The following is a 15,820-nucleotide window of genomic DNA, read 5'->3' on the forward strand; positions in this document are numbered from 1 at the left end:
GCAGAAAATGAAAGCTGAAAGGCCACGTCAATCAGGTGTAACAAGGGGCACCACACACTGAGTCGCGCAAATTCGAGGCGTATGTTGCATGTGCAGTTACTGGTATCAGTGTAAGGAACTATTTGGTTATAGTAACATTCAGCGAAGTGTCGTAACGAAACTGCAAAGATTAGCGTTAATTCTTGTGGATGCCTTCTGTACTTCCGCATTCGGCTCTTAAGTTCTTTGATGATTGAAGAACGAATGCGCTTCAGCAAGGCGATTTACTACCACTAACCTCTTGAGGTTGAAGATCATTTTGCTGAGAATCACATTCGCGATTAATGACACGACGTCAATTCACAACAGAAGCGCAGGCGCTAGTTTCCAGGGGCCCCTGTTTGTGCTCCCGAATGAGGGAAAATGAGCCTTGCCTGGTCTCATTGCTGTGCTTCCACATGCACGCTTTGCGAACACGTGCATATATGCGTTGGTTCTAAACGAATCGGTCATACGACATCGGTGACTGCCATGTATCTTGAAAGACTAGCGCTAACGGTCCTGAAATATTTTTGGTTATAGTGTCGCCACAACAACAACGCTGTTATCGCTTTGTTATAGTGTTGTCGCTTTTAATCATAAATTATTGTTTTAATACATAAACATCATCATCATCATCATCAGCCTTAATACACCCACTGCAGGGCAAAGGCCTCTCCCATGTCTCTCCAATTAACCCTATCCTTTGCCAGCTGCATCCACCCTTTGCCTGCAAACTTCTTAATCTCATCCGCCCACCTGACCTTTCTGTCGTCCCCTGCTACGCTTACTTTCTCTTGGAACCCACTCCGTAACCCTTAAGGACCACCGGTTGTTTTAATTAAGTATGATTTAATGTCCATATCCACTTGGTACGCGGATGGGCTTATAGTTCCAGTTGCGGGACTCGCACGAAGCCCATGTGACATTATTACTCGTTATTTCTAAGCTGGAAATGTTTCCCTAGCCGCACTTCTTGATATCGAGTGTGAAATGTTCGGCGCACAAGAGCCCTGTACAAGTTCAGTGCCCAGCCAAGGCAGTACAGGCTAAGCGACGCGACATCTCTCTGGCACCATCCAATGTAATAAACCTCTTTCACCAATTTCCCTTCCTAAGATTTGGTCCTTTGATCAAATGGAAACCGTAAGTGCATGTAAAGATGTACCGGTGTCCCCATACCTTAAGTGTATTTTACTCATTATCAGCGCAGTTACGCCACGCATTGCGCTCTTTTGCTCTGAAAACACGATCGAAAGCAGGGCTGATGTATACGTAAGCCCATCGGACTTTCAAAGTTCATCAACAATGTGGTTGACCGTCCTTGCAGGTTACTTAACACCAACATAAAATTTGCGAATGTAACAATGTGATTGGTCGGTGTGCTTGTACCATTTCCCTTTCCCCAGCGCTTTTTTTATTCAACTTCATCGAGCGTATCACGCCTTTCATAGTGACAAATAACATGAAAATACGTCATTACACGGGTAGTCACGTGAGCACTGGCTTGCGTAGAAAAAACACAATTCGCAAGACATTGAAGTCACTCTTACTCACGTAAGTTGCCGATGCCGACAGGGCGGTCTTTCAGCATGTGAGCGACGCGTTTTTCCACAGAGTTAAGTACGAGCCGAGCTCGCAATTCGCATCGAAAACACGGCAGCGGATGCGCAACTCGCGCACTCATGGGGAGGGAGCACATCCTCATGTGGCACTTCCAGCGAGCGGCTCAAATTTCGCGTTGAATACCTGTTTCACGGCGTAGCCACTCGCCGATATTGAAATTGGCGACGACGACCTTCGTTCGTCTGTTTCCGGTCCTGTGCCAATACATTACACATAACTTTATTGGCTTTGACGCAGAAAGGGTGAACATATACCACCTCCGGACGCCAGTTATTGTCACTTGGAAGGAAAATTTTCAAATCTTAAGATTTTGTGAGGAGCATTCCTAGCTTCCCTGGAAAAAAATTCTCATGCTTGGGGATCAACAATTACGCAATTTCAGTCTGATATACAAATATGGCCTGACAGAAATTGCGTAATTAACCATCAGTACACATCATGACACAACACTGCTTTCACGGTTCAAGATTCACTTCATTTTTTTAGAATTCCAGATCACTTTTTTCCAAGTGTGCGTGCGTGCGCGCGTGCGCGCGTGTGTGTGTGTGCGTGCGTCCGCGCGTGCGTGCGTGTGTGTGTGTGTGTGTGTGTGTGTGTGTGTGTGTGTGTGTGTGTGTGTGTGTGTGTGTGTGTGTGTGTGTGTGTGTGTGTGTGCGTGCGTGCGTGCGTGCGCGTGTGTGTGCGTGCGTGCGTGCGTGCGTGCGTGCGTGCGTGCGCGTGTGTAGATATCGGTCACAGGCCAAAAGCTACAAAAAATAGCTTGGAAATTACTGCGGCTTTTATAAAAGACACGAAAACAAAAGACATACTTGCAGCGGACACAGGGCGTACACGTGCACACTGGTGGACAAACTATGAAGAAGAAAAAGCAAAAAAATTTTCATATAGTGTACAGGAAACACGAGAAATTATGAACAAAATATTTAGAAAACAAGTTAGGGTTATACAAAACACATTTTAAGTGTCGCATACTGGTTGGGCGATTATAGCGGAAACAGCACAAGGATATGTGCATACATACTGTAAAAAAACAAGGAAAGAAAAAAGCAGAAACAGCAGTTCCCCGGAAAGAAGCGCCAAGCTTGGGTAAAGGGCTACAAAGCAGAAACAGACGGAACAGAAACCTGGGTGCCCTTGGAGACACCTGAACGGCGGCGCCCCGAAGAGAGCGGACAAAAGACCACCAACAACCCTGCGACTTTAATTGGCAGCGATATTAGGGAGAGCCGCGCGGTCGGCTACAGACGGCGCTTCAGCTACACGCCCGCAAGCGGTCTCCTTCCCGAATGAACTCCAGATGTCAAACATGGCGCAAGTGTGGGGGTGGGGACGCGACCACCAATCCATGTGCACGTGCGGGTGAGAGAGAAAGAGTGCCTCGTGTATTGAGGGTGAAAAAACGTGTGGACGGGGCCAGTGGGAAAATGAGAGTCGTCGGAAGAAGACTTGTGTAATGCCTCTTGAATATAGCCAATGTTTTTGTTATCGTTAAACAGTTTTGTCCCTCAGAGTTGTAGCATTATCGCTAGATTTAAAAGAAGCTACTAGATATACATTACATGGTGCCGAAACCCGGGATGAGAAGACAGCGGTGAAATCCGAACGGACCACGAGGGACTGCAAAGACAGAGCTGAAGAAACGACAACATGGAAAAGCTCAAGGCCAAGAGAAGTCGACAAAGGCAGAGCACCATCATAATCAGCGAAGCCACAGCAGTGCCGCCGACACCCGACGTTCATCAACTGACAGCGCTGCTGCACAGATTACAAGTAAGCAACGATGAACTGCGGAAGTTAAACAACGACATGGAGGACCATCTACCAGTGGAAGCTTTCGAGACCAAATTCACCGAGGCCATCGAATACGACGACCGGGCTATGAACACAATCGGTCTACTCAAGGCTCGGATAGCAGCTTCGCAACCGACAACGCCTGCAGTACACAGCGCCGAATCCATGCAAGCGTCGCTGCCGACACCAAGGCACAGTAGCATAAAGCTCCCAAGCTGCATCTAGAATCATTCAACGGTTAGCTTGCAAATTGGCAGACTTTTTGGGAATACATCCGCAAGACGGTGCATGAAAATCGGAGCTTGTCGAAAGCGGAGAAGTTCCATTACTTAAAAAGCCTCCTAACCGGGCCCGCCTCGTCGGCAGTAAGAGGACTGCAGGCAACAGAGGCTTGCTAAGACGACGCAGTACAGATACTGCAGCGCCGTTTCGGCGACAAGGGACGAATAGAGCAGGAACACCTTACCAAGTTAAGGATGCTGCCGTCTGTATCGTCTTCAGGAGATGTGAGGGGACTCCGCCGGCTTTACGACCATGTGCAAGCACACATTTGCGGACTCGCGGGACTGGGAGTGACCACGCATGTTTACTCGGCAATGCTTTGCGCCATCGTACTAACAGCGCTGCCGCGAGACATGGTAGTAGAGTTTCATCGACTGACAAGCCGAGCTACAAAGACAGGTGCGTTGTCGTCAGCCGATAGCAGCCCCGCCTCGCCAGCGCAGCAGTCCGCCTCTACGCACACAGCAGACAGATCTGACGGCAGGTTAAATGAGATATTAGAGTTCCTGCTAGTGGAGATCGAGTGCCGAGAGCGATGCAAACAAGATCCTGTCATTGTGGCAGAGAAGAAGCCATATCACATGGACCGCTTAGGAAAACGCCCGAATCAGCATACTGCCAGTGCCGCTGTGCTTTCTACGCAATCGGAAAAGGCTGAGAAATGTGCCTTCTATGATTCAAGCAAGCACGGCACAGAGTTTCGCACAGCTGCGCTGATAAACAAAGAAAATACAGAGAAGTTAGCCATGGCAAAAAGGTACCTTCGATGCACGAAGTGGGGGCACAGATCTAAAGATTGCAGGAGAAAGTTAAGCTGCGAGCATTGCGAAAGAAGACACGCCACCTCAATGTGCAATCCAAATTGGACAATAGACAAAACCGACGCACCAACGGAGGTCACTGCCAGGAACGTGCATGCAGCCGCTAACAGAAAAGAGACTCAAGAGACAGCGCGGCAGACTTTCCGCGCCTTTGCTGTGAGGGGCACTTAATACGGCTACATCCGGGGCGTAATGAATGGTGGAAGCCACAAAACGTTCATTCGAGAAGACACCTCAAAAACACTTGGTTTGAAGACGTTGGGAGAGAGCGAATTCCATCTGAACACCTTTGGGAAGTCTGCCGCGCAGTTGCAAAGATGCCGGCTCGTCGAACTTCGCCTTCGGAGCCAGTATATCGGCCAAGAAACCAGAGTAGTGGCTATTGAGGTGCCCTTTATAATGTCACGTCCTGCGCATGGGCTCTGAGGAATAAAGAAGACGTGCGGCGGCTGGAAGTAGAAGAGAAAGTCAAGTATCCTGCCGCCGGCGCACCATGCTCCTCTCGACCTGCCTTGTAAATATTATTTGTAAATAGAACCTGTAACAGTGTGGTGCAGGTGCTGGGTCGATCACCACGGACCCCTCTCGCAACCGCTGCAGCCGAAGAATCGCCGGATTGCCACCGTTGCCCGTGCAAATGCCCAAGGAGGCCGACGCACGTCTTCTTTATTCCGGAATTCTTCAAGAATCTTCAAGATTCAGGAATCTTCAAGCCCGTGGGCTGCTCCAGTGATCCTTGTCAAAAAGAAAGATGGCACTTGGCGATTTTGTGTCGACTACCGCCGGCTTAACACTGTCACAAAGAAGGATGTTTACCCGCTCCCGCGCGTTGATGATGCCATTGACTGCCTCCACTCAGCCTCCTACTTTTCCTCGGTGGATCTACGGTCCGGGTACTGGCAGATCCCGATGCACCCGCAAGACAAAGAGAAGACAGCATTCGTGACACCTGACGGGTTGTATGAATTTAATGTTATGCCTTTCGGCCTTTGCAACGCTCCTGCCACTTTTGAACGATTTATGGATACGCTTTTACGTGGCCTGAAGTGGCAAGTTTGCATGTGTTATCTGGACGATGTTGTTATTTTTGGTAGGACCTTCGCCGAACATAACAGCCGCTTAGCCATTGTCCTAGACTGCATGTAGAGAGCGGGCCTCGTGCTGAACTCGAAGAAGTGTCGCTTCGGTGAACGCCAAATTACTGTGCTTGGTCATCTCGTTGACAAGGATGGCCTCAGACCCGACCCGCAGAAGGTTGAAGCTGTAAGCAGTGTCAAAGAACCCAAATCAGTGAAAGAGCTCAGGAGTTTCCTAGGACTTTGCTCATATTTTCGGCGTTTCGTTCCCAAGTTTTCTGATTTAGCCTACCCGCTTACAAGTCTCCTGCAGAAAGACACCCCTTTCCACTGGACTCCCGAATGCGACTCCGCGTTTCGGCAGCTCAAGTTTCTCCTCACCTCGCGGCCAATATTGCGTCATTTCTGCCCGACAGCACCGACTGAACTCCACACTGACGCCAGCGGCATCGGTGTGGTTGCTGTGCTTATCCAACGCCATGAGGGCAATCAACACGTTGTCGCTTATGCAAGTCGCACCCTCAGCAAGTCGGAACGCAATTACACTGTAACAGAGCAAGAGTGTCTCGCCGTTGTTTTCGGCGTACAACGGTTTCGTTCGTACCTTTATGGACGTGCTTTTACAGTCGTCACAGACCATCACTCTCTGTGCTGGCTGGTCAATCTACGCGACCCCTGCGGTCGGTTGGCCCGCTGGGCGTTACGCCTCCAAGAGTTTAACTTCAAAGTGTCTTACAAAAGTGGCCGCCAACACGCCGACGCAGATTGCCTCTCGCGGCTGCCGCTCACGGTTACTACTTCCGATGATGAAAACTTCGATGACTATCTCGCTGCCGTTTCCCAAGAGTTTCCAGATCTTGGCACTTTCCAGATGGAACAACGCAAGGATCAGCACTTGGCGCCGCTTTTTGCCGAATCCCGTGACCCGACATCCGCAAGCCCTTTCTGCGTTCGCGATGGTTTACTCTACAGAACGAATTACTCGCCTGGAGGTGTGCGCTTTCTCCTCGTCGTTCCGGCTACTCTGTACTCCTCTGTTCTGCAGGCAATGCACGATGACGTCACGGCTGGGCACTTGGGGTTTGCCAGGACCCTTAACCGCATCAAAGAACGTTTTTACTGGCCAAAAATGCGTCCCATGGTTCAGCGCTACGTGGCCACCTGCGTGCAGTGTCAGCGGTTCAAGCTTCCCACGACTTCTCCGCCTGGACGCCTGCATCCTTTGCCACCTCCAAGCACGCCATATGAACAAGTTGGACTCGATCTGCTCGGCCCGTTTCCCCGCTCGTCCAACGGTAACCGCTGGATTATAGTGTGCGTTGATCACCACACTCGTTACTGTGAGACCGCCGCCCTACCTTGCGCCACCGCTGCTGAGGTCTCGCTCTTCCTTCTTCGTGCTGTCATCCTCCGGCATGGACCTCCTCGAGTTATTATCAGTGACCGCGGTCGCCAGTTTACGGCAGACGTTGTGGAAGAGCTTCTGCGTCTTAGTTCATGCCATTTTCGCCACTCGACGCCGTACCACCCCCAGACTAATGGACTGGTTGAACGTACCAATCGGACACTCACGACCATGCTGGCCATGTATGTCGATTTCCGCCATAAGAACTGGGACGACGTGCTTCCCTTCATTACATACGCCTATAACTCGTCGAGGCATGAAATAACTGGTTACAGCCCATTCTTCCTTCTTTATGCCCGTCCGCCTCGAAGCTCCCTCGACAGCATCTTACCTTTCTCTCTCGACACCGAGCCTTCTATTGCCAACACTCTATGTCGCGCTGAAGAAGCCCGTCGGATTGCCCGGATACGCACCTTGGCATCACAGCATCGCTCTAAGCAGCGTTATGACCGCCGGCGCAAGGATGTCTCCTACCTGCCCGGTGACGTTGTATGGTTTTGGACGCCCCTACGCAAGCGTGGCTTATCAGAAAAGCTGCTATCCCACTACACAGGCCCGTTCATCGTTGTTGCTCGCCTCAATGACCTCAACTATGTCATCTCTCCCCAATAAACGCAAGGACGCCGCTCAAGGACAACCTAGGTCGTGCATGTCGCACGGCTGAAGCCATTCCACTCTCGGGACCCCGATTGATTGACTGGCCCAGAGGGCTTCGTCTGCTAACGGGGAAATGCCACGTGCTGCGCATGGGCTCTGAGGAATAAAGAAGACGTGCGGCGGCTGGAAGTAGAAGAGAAAGTCAAGTATCCTGCCGCCGGCGCACCAGGCTCCTCTCGACCTGCCTTGTAAATATTATTTGTAAATAGAACCTGTCACAATATGCAAGGATGTCCGGCAGGTGCCCGCAGATCACAGTTTTGAGCAAAAGATGGAACTCGGAGGTGCATTAATCGCAGACAAATTTCTCTATCCCGGCTTGGCATCGGTCCCAGGAATTGGATTATTAATTGGCGCCGATAACCTCTGGAAATTCCAAACTGGTGAAGTGCAGCGAAGCGACGAAAACGATGGGTTGGCAGCCATTAACAACAGGCTTGGTTGGACCATCCAGGGGCCGTTCAGTGTGACCCCAAACCTCATAATAGTAAACAATTTTTGCCTATTACGAATAGGTTTGGAGACGGCTTAAAAAGTCCACACTACGCTGCAGAACATCTGGGAGTTGGACGCCATTGGCATAAAAGATACCCCAGAGACGCCGAATGCACGACCACTAGACAAAATACGATTGGAAAAGAAAGGTCAGCGTTATGAAGTTGCACTGCCATGGAAAGACCCATCGCAAGAACTCAGTGACAACAGACACATGGCGGTGCAACGGCTGAACAACTTGACGAGGCGACTTGGGCGTAACAAAGAACTTTTGGAACAGCACGACTCGGCTATTAGAAGTTGCATGGAAGCTGGGCATGCAGAAAGAGTACCCAAGGGAACCATCGGTTCTGACGCCTTCGCATCTCATCACGGGCAAACGGCTGATCGCTTTACCAGAAGCAAGGACAGCGTCCATTCCTTTGGCCAATGCAACGGACATAAGTCGATATGGAAATACCGGCAAACTATAATGAATTCATTTTGGAAGCGATGGTTTAAGGAGTACATCCTTCAGTTACAGTCAGCCCACTTCGCCTCTTCAAGCCCTGCGAGTGTCATAGCCGTGGACGACTTGGTGATCGTCCACAAAGAAAATGCGCCGAGGCATATGTGGCAGACTGCTCGCGTTGTGGAGGTCTTTAAGGGGCGAGATGGACATATCGGATCATGCACCGTCAAGATGCCGTCCGGGGTCATCATAAGACGACCGGTACAGCTCCTCTATCCATTAGAAACGAACATAAAATTAGTATACTCATTTTGGGGGGAGGATGTAAACAAACAAAGAAACGAAGAAGCAAAAACAGCAGTTCCCCGGAAAGAAGCGCCAAGCTTGGGTAAAGTGCTACAAAGCAGAAACAGACGGCAACAGAAACCTGGCCGCCCTTGGAGACACCCGAACGGCGGCGCCCCGAAGAGAGCGGACAAAAGACCACCAACAACCCGGCGACTTTAATTGGCAGCGATGTTAGGGAGACCCGCGCGGTCGGCTACAGATGGCGCTTCAGCTACACGCCCGCAAGCGGTCTCCTTCCCGAATGAACTCCAGATGTCAAACACGGCGCAAGTGTGGGGTTGGAGACGGGACCACCAAACAATGTGCACGTGCGGGTGAGAGAGAAAGAGTGCCTCGTGGACATTTAGGGTGAAAAAGCGTGTGGACGGGGCCAGTGCGAAAAGAACAGTCGTCGGAAGAAGACGTGTGTAATGCCTCTTGAATATAGCCAATGTTTTTGTTATCGTTAAACAGTTTTGTCCCTGTGTGATTTTTCCGCTGTTATTCGAACCCCAAAAGTTTTAAGTTCAGAGTTGTAGCATTATCGCTAGATTTAAAAGAAGCTACTATATATACATTACACATACTGCATCAGGTAGACGTTATAAAAATTTGTTTACAAAGTACAATCTGAAATCATATCTGGGGAGGGAGGTTGCACACGCTTAGCCGGCTATATTTGTACCTTTTAAAAATATCTGATATAAAGAAATTAAGTGTTTGTTTACAGTAATTTGTTCTAGTGCGTTGAAGTGACCAATTCTCAGTGACTCATTTCTTGTCACAAGGAGTTATGTCAGCATATATGCGCATCTTAGGCATTTCAGAGTGCTTATGCTTGCAAAACATTCAAACTAAAACACACACTCTCCGGAGTCATGCCAGAGCTAACGTGAAGCGCGGAGGCGTCCACCTTAAAAGCAATGTTCTGCTTTGATTTCGCGTGGCGGGGTTCAAATGGTCCAGCGCCAGGTTTTCAGATTTCGGCATAATTGTGTCCATAATCGTGGGCATTGCGGCCTCGTATACTAGTATTTGACAGTGCTCAAATCACGTCCACAATGTGGACACAGCGCTTGACGCGGCTGTAGCTTAGATACGAAGTGCAGTGTGACAGAGCAGTGGCGGCTGTAGTGGAGAGAATCGCGATTGCATATCGTGTGACTTTGCATAATACTAGCAGACTTTGAAGTTTAACACTGCAAGCATAGGCGAGGTACGGAGGCTAAGTTGTCAGGACACACTGCACCCGACGTGCACGCCGCCGGCAGCCGTTATATTTATTTTTATGTTGTCACAATGAGTCGTTTTTGTCGAAAGTGGCTTCCCTGGCACTGCTGGAGAGCCCCTTCTGGGGAGCTACATGTTGAACGGGTAACCAAAAAACTGTCCCCTGCTGTATACGCGCCGCATTTAGGACTCGGCATCTCTTTCCGGTCCTCATTAGGCTAACAGTTTATCACGCTTTATTTCGTTCTCACCTTAACTACTGCACAGTATTGCGGGGGGACGACTACTAAGAAAACAAGTACACACCTGCGTCTGGAAAAATAAAAGTCATTCATTTCGTAAACAATTTCCCGTAATTACTTTCTTTGAGAGAGCAATTTATTCAGCATGAAATGATCAATGTCAAGTGTCTTTATAGTTACCGTCTTCTCTCCCACTTGCACTTTGCAAAAGAAAAATATCAGCAATTCGTAGTAACATTATCAGATGCAGCACTACGTTCCAATATTGCTAATACATGTGCCTCTCAAAACTGGATCACTCCATACCACACAAGTTACCTATTGCAGGCTATACGGTGCCAATTTGAATAAAGAAGACTAATCTTTTTCCGTCTTACTCATGTTACAATAACACTTTAAGTCTTGCGCTTAATGTTTCTAGAGTTACCTGTGCTACTGTTTTATCGTGCAATGGCACCGCGTGTACCGAACATGAAGATCTAAGTTTTGTTTCTAAAATTTATGTGTCCTGTATTATTGCATGTATAAAAACTGCATTTTTGCATAATGCATTCATACATTTACACCTTTGCCTCATTTATTACTTTTGTAAACACGCGATAAAAAGGTCTACATTATCTGATCAGCAACAGATGCTTGTTAGAAATCTCAGTACTGCTGTTACTGTTACCTGTCGCCTGCTCCATGACATCCTCAACCTGTCCTCGCAGCGTTTTGCCAGAGAGTTCATCAACGTTGTGAAATATTGACAATAAACATGCACTGAACTGAACTGAACGTGGACCCAGCGACGACGCCGTTGGACGTCCAGGGACCGGCCTTGAACCGCCATTCTTGCATGGCGTGGCGACCGCGAGAGATCGGAGCGGCTTCCGTAAATGCAAGCTTGGGACCCAGAGATGAAATGCAGACTGTAAGGAGACAAGGTGGCCTCTTCCTGCTGCACCACTACACGACAAGTGGGGTAGAACAAGAAACAAAACTAACGAGTCCCAACCTGAGCTACATAGCTACCTTTTCCGGGACATCCGTTAGGTTGGGGCATCAAGCAAATGAGAAAAATAGTGCCCACCCTGCATTACTACTGGAACAGGTTGTAGAATGAGGCGGGTTAAATGGATAAGAAAAATGGCCTCTGTTGCGTCACTATTGTGTCGCGGGGGCAATCACATTTGTAATTAAAGGAACAGACAAACGCTCGTGTCAACCCGGCTCGACACCTCGACATCCATCTTTGAGACGCTCTTGGCTTTATTTTCCGCCCCCGCGTATGAGCGTGCCTTTCGTTTAGCCGATCTTGTACTTGCGTGAAGCCCGTGAGGCCATCACATTTCTGGCCTGAGCACAGACGCCTATAAGCGCCGTTCCCTTTCGTAAAAGCGTCGGCTTAGTTTTACGGCAGCTTTTGCGTAATACTTCATAACCACCACCACCACCAATATAACAGCCACATTAAGGAACAAGGCCTCTCGTCAGGCTTACCGGTGGGCAAAGAACAGAGCGAAATGCACGTGCTTAGGTCGTTCTTCCATAAGAACAGCCTCCGGTCCAGCCCAAGCCATCAGAGGCGGGATACTGAAGCGACAGCTACCTAAGCTTTCAGCGAATAGGAACTGTCTAGTGATCGATGTACACTCGTTGCGCCGAGTGCCCGACCTACACTTTATGTGGGTAAGCGGCCAGACTGTAGCAGTCGTACAGGGCCTCATTTTTAGTTTCAGGGAGGAAATCGGCTCAACTGTTTTTTCCTGGGGGAACTAATACCACTCACTGTGAAACTGCGTCCGCTTTCTGCCCCTTACAACGAAAGTTCAAAAGCTGAGTCGGAAAGCAATAAATGATTGGAGGAGAGATAGCGCTGACAATGGGCCCGCCGAGCAGTATAAAGAAGATTTCTGTTTACTCGGTAACATTAAAGACCCCCTTCATGGGCCATTACGTAACACTTAGAAAATAACGATGCACATTTACGCAGTGCATTCTTTTTTTCGTGCTAAATAATTTCCTAGTTCCTTTGAGAGGTTAGGAAGCATCAGGTAGCGTGAACTTTGTGGAGAAAGCCATTGAAGTTGGTTGCTGCCCGGAAGAAAATGACGCAACATAAGTAATAATGCAGCGATTTGGTCGATGGGCGCCTTGAAACGGATGAAAAGTTCGGTGTGATATGTGAGCGGCAAAGCCACTATGAACAAGGGAGCTGGGAAAGAGAAATTAAAACTTAAAGATGGAATTCTACAATTCATGAGTCTTCAGTCGAACTGCATTTAAGATATGCCGACGTCTTAAATTCTTAAAACTTGCTTTCGACACACAATTGAGCTCGCCGGTGGCCCATATCCGACCAGTACGATGTTTTCATGTGTCTGCGACTCTCATGACTTGTAGACGCAAGAAAATATCCCATACACGGGTTGAAGTACGCCTGCATTGAACTTCGTTTTGAGCGGTCTGTTCGATAAATTCATAGATAAAGACAAAACAAAAGATTCCGAAAGGCACACTGATATCATCGAAACGATACATTAAATATCTGTGCCGTCATATCGATGTGAGGGCTACAGTAACAAAAAGAACATCCTGTTATACATTTCACAAACTTTCGGGCTCATTAACTTACGTGAAAGCACGAAGGCATGTGCAGTCGGTAGACAAAGTTTGCGGGGTGCTTTGTTCCGGAGGAAAATGTTATTGAAGGAGAGAGTGCATGCAGGTCGCTTCATGCATCATACGTACATGATTTTTATGTGATTGACTTGAGTTACTGCGTCGAAATAACTTTTATTTTCTCCGCAAACTCGCATCCCGTACACGTTTGCCGCCGACTGCACATCATACCCTGCTTCCCAGACTAACACTCCAAAAATTCGTTTCCAAGTGACCTGCCAACGTTATAGAAAGGCGACTATCACGAGGGCGAACATTGAGACATGATCCACGACGGAGATGACGTGAAATACAGCCTTTCACACTTTGAATCTGTGTGGTGCAGTGACGGCCGTGACTTGCTTTGAACGTCATACTCGTCTTTCCGTCTTCCGTACAAAATGAACGCAAAGCTTCTAAACTCTTCGCACTCGTCGTTACACCCAGCGTCATCGCTAGCTTGAAGCCAACTGCGATACTAGCTATCAGAGGTTATGTTGAGTTCTTTACCAGGCAAGTCATGAGGTGTCGTGCCCACAAGCTTTTTACCAAATGCCATCGGACAGTAGCATTTTACGAGAAGATTTGCTTACGCGCCAGCTGAGAGCTCTGGCAACTGGTTCAAGTGAAAAACCGGGCACTTTACGAAACGTGCCGCTTGAACGCAAATCGATATGGACAGGGAGAGATTATCTATTCAATGAATTTATTGCCAGCGATGAAACTTTCTCCGTGATCTATCATCTGAAATGGAAAGTCCATCGGCTGACTGATGCCACTGAGATTCGATATCGAAGGTGGGCAATTGCATGGTATGCGATGCTCGTACGTGGTCTGCGTAGGTATACATTATCGTATGAGCAGCGATTCGTGCCATTGCATTCTAGATGTTGACAGTTGTTAATGACCGGTACTAACTCTATACGGTATACCCGCGAAGCCACTTGCTTGGCACAAGTGGATGTGGACTTCCTGAACTGCGCGACAATTCTATGTTTCAGACAAATTGCGTCCAGAAATGTTTTGTCACGCTATAATATGCTTGGATACGTGGAGGACTCAGCGGGACCTTTGATAGTTTAAGCATTAGAGAATTTTAGAAAAGGGGAACGATTGGGAGCCCCAACGAAATAGCGCGGGCCCAGTGAATACGGATGAGCGCACCGTTTAGTTGTTTCAGAATAGGGGTTCTGCCTACGCAGCGCTCCAAGCTTGTGTTCACTGTTCGCAGCGCACCCTTACGGCTAAAAATAAAACGGCTAAAAAAGTCCTAAAAATGCATTTTGTATCATTATTCTGGTTAGTTTTCTGCACCACATGAGAGTGTAATAACCGCAAACAAGCGCAACAGAAAAGGTGCACCTTCGATCCCCCTTTTTTTATTGTGCTTGCCACATGCAGTGCAATTTCGGTCGAAAAATGGAACGCCAATTGGTAAGTCTGGCAAATTTAATTTATTTTCTGTTTTATTTACATTCCCATGATTAAAAATTGCTAAAAACTAAGAAAGGAACATGTTAAAAAACGTCATCTTTGCGACACCATGTTGTGAGCCAAAAACATCGACCTGCTCGAACCTCCCGCGCTCTTTGACCATTATCTCCATGACGACCAAAAGACGCGTACTCGCTAAGCTTATAGCTGGTGCCTTAATCCGCAAGTAACCTGAAAATCTGCCGCTTTTTATCGCTCGATTTTTGGTGTGCGGGCATTTTCAGACAAAGCAAAATGTTATTGCGCCATTCATTTGCCGCTAAAGTGAGATGATGAAGCGGCAACGACGAATCGAACGTTCTGCGCATGCGCATTTCGACGCCCCAAACTTCTTGGAGGCCGAAGGCTTGGGACCCCTTATTCTAGAACTGTACCCGTCGCAGTTACTGCCGAGCCGTAGGTCGCAGGGTCGAATCCTAGCCCCGGCGGCCGCGTTCCGATGGAGGCGAGTCGTAAAATGCGCCCATGGGCTGCGTGATGTCAGCGCACGTTAATTAAAGAGCCCCACGCGGCCGAAACTAGTCCGGAGCCCTACATTACGGCGTCACTCATTATCCGATGTGTATTTTAAGGACGTCAAGCCTGCATACGATCACCATTACATTTTGATCGTAATTTGTCGGCCATAGGCATGTAACCACTCGACAAACGCACGCGAGCAAATTTCAGGAGTAGTGCAACACGCGATCCGAAGATTGTATAATGGCAAAAACGATGGCATCCACCGCCTTCCTCAGTGCAGTAAGAGTGTCTGATAACCTGTAATTTCATTTGCTAGGTTGTTTAATTGTCCACGTGCATATGAGTGTTTCACTTTTATGGAGGAGGATTAAGGCTGTGCAAGAAAAAATGCGAAGTGTCCGTTTTCATTGCTTTGCATTTACCTGGAAAACTTCCGAGGATTCATGCCCGCTCTGCTCTTGGACGCGTTTCGATATGCTGCGGAGTGCTCAGCATGGCATGTATCGTGTATTGCGAAAGTTTACGGCCCTGCGCGCCTTTCGTCAGAGCGGTGCGGTGGTCTGTAAACCATAGCCACATAGTGAATACAGTCATGCAGATCGTGTCTAATATGTTAATCAATAAATAAAAAAGGAAAACCATCTAAAAGGCTTAGTGCACTGAACCCCTCAGATTACACTGGGAAAAAACCACAGCACCTGTACACGCATACCACAGCATCTGCGTCTTCACTGTAAGGACTGTGAACAAAGCACCTGCGGGCCCATTCTTGAAAGAACCGTAGTTTTAGGTAGAGGCCG

The sequence above is a fragment of the Amblyomma americanum genome, chromosome 1 (assembly GCF_052857255.1).
Source record: "Amblyomma americanum isolate KBUSLIRL-KWMA chromosome 1, ASM5285725v1, whole genome shotgun sequence".
Lineage (NCBI taxonomy): Eukaryota > Metazoa > Arthropoda > Arachnida > Ixodida > Ixodidae > Amblyomma > Amblyomma americanum.